The sequence below is a fragment of the Limulus polyphemus genome, unplaced genomic scaffold, assembly GCF_000517525.1.
Source record: "Limulus polyphemus unplaced genomic scaffold, Limulus_polyphemus-2.1.2 Scaffold1543, whole genome shotgun sequence".
Taxonomy (NCBI): domain Eukaryota; kingdom Metazoa; phylum Arthropoda; class Merostomata; order Xiphosura; family Limulidae; genus Limulus; species Limulus polyphemus.
In genome coordinates, this window is record NW_013667153.1 from 261,457 (window position 1) to 265,878 (window position 4,422).

Sequence of the window (4,422 nt, forward strand, 5' to 3'; positions counted from 1 at the left end):
CAGCCAACTCTTAGGCTACTCTTTTACCAACGAATAGTGGGATTGACCGTCACATTATAACGCCCCCACGGCTGAAAGGGCGAGCATGTTTGGTGGGATGCGGATTCGAACCCGCGACCCTCAGATTGTGAGTCGAGCGCCTTATCCACCTGGCCATGCCGGGCCCTAAATCACAACTGTTTAAAGAATGAACAGTAATGCGTTTATTTCGTATTATTATTAAAAGTTGTCATTATGTATTTTTTGATTAAGATCACTCCTAATGGTAAAAAAACAATATTTTCTCTTTTGAAAATGAGTAAGTTAAACACCGTGCATATTTATAAATATTTCATTAGTTTCTTCTTTATTAATTTTAAAAAAATAATACATTTTATCTTGCTCTTCATTTCTGATCATTTTCGGAGAATAAATGCGACACATCAATCAGAAATATATATATGTTTACCTTCTCTCCTTTTTTCGTCGTGTATCAAAAGAGTGTAACAATATATTTCTTTATTTCGTTTCAGCATCTAAAACATCCTGTATCGGCGGTCAACTGCGCATGTCAGCTCTGTACTCTATTGGGTAGCGTAAGAATATGTTGTCTTTAGGGTTACGTTCAGACGTTCCACCGGCGGGCACTACTTTTATCTTCTACCCTTAGGGACATAAACTGCATATAAATTACGTCATTAAACTCCTAATCCGCGAGTCTGCTGCTACTGGTGTTAGTTGGTTCCCCCCTTCCCCCATTTTTTATGGTTTACTATTTTGCATTACTATAGCGCTGTGCAGAGAAACAAGATTTTCAGGGAGAGTGGACACATTTTTGATATTTGAAGATGTTGACCTTTTTTCTCGATTTTTTTCTGCGAGTGGGTACAACTCTCACCGTCTCTAGTCCACTTGTTCCTGTTTCCAATTTAAGTTTATGGCGGCATTAAACTTACTGCAAACGGCAATGCTTTTTGTCTTCCTTTAACCTCAATTTATGTACTTTAAAAAATACAGAACATTTATTTATTAACCTCTATCTCTTACAGATCACTTTATTGATTCGTCTGTTTTGTTGCTCATTAGTATAGAAATAAATTAAGTAAGCTTGGATTTTATTTTGCTTGAAAAAACAACAACAGACTTTGCTTAATGTATTGATTTTAGAATTTTGACAATTATTACAAGACATTCACCAAGTTGATCATACTTCAGTTAACTACCTGAAAGTCCACTTTCGTGTGTTTATCTTATTTTACTTGATGTCAGAGAACAGGATAAAAAAAAGCTTACACGTTTACATACAGTTACGACTGCTAAAACAAAAGCAGAAACTTTAAAATGATTAAATTCAGTTTTTTGAAAGTTGTTCGCATTACTTTGCTATGTGGGCTTACATGAACCTGCAAGAAACTTCTTTTTTTTTTCAGGTAACCAGACATTTCTGGCTGGCGGTGTTGTAGCTCTTAGCTGGTGTGTTAGTGCGTGAATTCGAACAAATTTTCGAAAACTATTTTTGCGTAAATTGCATTTTCCTAGTAGTAGCGCGGATTAGATAGAGTGCGTGAGTTTGGCCTGCAGTAATTCGTCTTCAAGTTTAATTTACGAGTGTGACAGGTTCGGGCCGAACCGGGAGATAGCAAATTTATTACTATATAACTAGTGTCGGCCCTCCTACATTTAATCAGGAGAAAAGTTAGTGAAAAAAGTTTCAACAAAGCTATTACTAATAATACAATATGTATGTAGAATTTCAGGAGAGAAGTGAGTGAAAAAAGTTTCAACAAAACTATTACTGATAATACGATATATATATGTGTGTGTGTGTGTGTGTGTGTATGTGGAATTTTATTAATCTATTTAATCATTTATTCATTAATTTAATTCGTCTCTTCATCCGTCCATTGTTGACACAATACATTTGCGTATATTGTAATGTTTATGGAGCACAAAGTTGCACATTGCTGCAGACCTAGCATCAAGCTGTTATGAGAAATATATATAAGAGCTACTTTTTAGATCTAAACTAAAATTAAAATTTAATACTACAAAAAATAGACGGCATCAAAATAAAAGTTGTACATATTGAAAAGTCATAGCATTTTCGCCACTTTATTAGAATCTCTCGAAGATAAATAGAACATTGACTTCGTTTACACATGTGAAACTGGTTATGAAATGAGCCAGATGATTTCTTGAGCGCTACACGTACTTAGATACAGCCATGAAATAATTAGTTTGTAAGACTATTGATGTAATAATATGGATTTATCCGACTTTCAAAAGGACCTGATAGTGGGCGCCTGTTTAATAGGAATGCCATTATAAAGTACCGTTTCTTTGACCGGCTGTTCAAAAATATCTTTCATTACGGTCTACAAACAGTGTCAATAAAAAGAGATTCGCCTATCAAAAAAGATAAATGAGGCCGACAATTACTGATGACAAATCGCGGGAAAACTACGTGAAGCATTTGACCCTGTCCAACAGAGTAAGTTACTGGAAGTAGGTATAGAAATGAAGCGAAGAACGTTTTAAACCTATGTAGTAGGTCCTTTGATTCATATAGAAGAATGTATAACATCCAGAGCTTACCTGAACGATAACGCTAATCAAGCACACTCCCACAAATGATGCATTTTTACCAGAAAGAACAAAGGCTTATACAAAACGATAAAGTAACGTATCTACGGTACTTATACAGTTCAAAAGTTTTTAGAAGAACTTGAGGGTGATATTTGTGTTAAAATACCAATACTTACAATCAGAGTACTTATTTATGGGCACGACGAATGCATACCATTGTATAGCTTTGTGTTACAAACAAACAAATCACTTATTCATCTCATGGTCTGAATGTTTCAAGTACACACTTAAACTTACTTAATAGAAGCATCCCTAAACTAATAACTACGTGAGGAAATAAATATTTTTCAGTCACAACATTGATGAAAACGTGAGATTTCAGAAATGTTGAATTTCAAACTACTACCAAGAAGTATGAGTAGCAGTATGTCTGTGGACTTACCACGCTAGAAACCGGGTTTCGATACCCGAGGTGGGCAGTGCACAGATAGTCCATTGTGCAGCTTTGTGCTTAATTACAAACAAACAATCTGCAATGAAAATTTATATTAGATGTAGTACTCATAGTGACCGATAGATGGCAATGACTGAATCTAGTTGGCAAGATGTATTAATCATGCTTATGCGAAGGAGTCTGATATTTCTTTTATATGGTTTTGTAACATAAATATAGATGAGAGAGCAAGAAATAGTTATGATGCAGTAATAGAGTCTGGAGATGATTTAACCGGACGCAAGAAAACTTTTTATTCATGTCGAAAATCAAAATTAAATTCAGAAGCAAATTTATTCCGATTATCTTCGTTATCTCCAACTTTATAACATATATATTTCTGACACGGTATTAATGTCTAGAGACTGAAAATCAAATATTTTGATGGGATATCTTATAATACTCCAAGAAATGGGTCAAGAACATCATCTCAAGGGTTTGAAACCCCTAAACAATCGAGTCAAAAGATTACCCCAAGGATTATATTTTGTAATAGGTCGCTCAAACTTCGTGTTTAATGGACCACGTGTCCAGCTGAAGATTTCAAGCACAACTTGTGATTTGAGCTTCTATGATTTTCATATCCGTTCTACATACTGACACGTCTTTTTTTTTATTGTTTTATGATTCACCAAATTCACACACGTATTTGAGCTGCCTGTAAGAAAAATACTAAAATACAAGTATTTTAGTAACCATTAAACCGTTTAAAAACTTGGGTTACGTGTTCAGTGAATGAACTTAAACCGATCAGTTAAAAATATGTAAAATACTTCGCAGTTTGGAGTTAGGTTTTGGTTTAGGTTTGTCCAAGAGCAAGTTATAAAAGGAAGACGTACGTAGTTAATTAGAAAGCATATCGGTGCTTGAAATCCAGTACAAAATCCTTAACACTAATATTTATTTTGTATTACGTATGATATTATTTCACGATAACGCTGATAAGAATATAATATTTATCTATCTTTTTCAAATGACGTGTTTAGTTTATTACCGCCCCCTCCTTTTTAAGAAATAATTTTTAATCATATCTAATAAGGTCAGCGGTAATTCTATAGAGATACATCGCTAAAATCCAGGGTTTGATTCTCTGTGGTGCACGAGCGAAGATAGCTTATGTAGTTTTGCGCTAAAAACAAACAAACAAAATTTAATAAGAATAATAGTAGTAGTAGTAGTTCCGCCAAGTAACGACTTAAAATATAATTTACTAACTGTAGTTTTTTTGTTTTGTTGGAAGTTATTAACCAAATGAACCATGGAAATTATATGAAGTCAATCATAGTCTATAAGGAGAACTTTTGTAGAATATTAAAGGTGATTTCTTTGTTTGATTTGGATTTCGCGCAAAGCTACACGAGGGC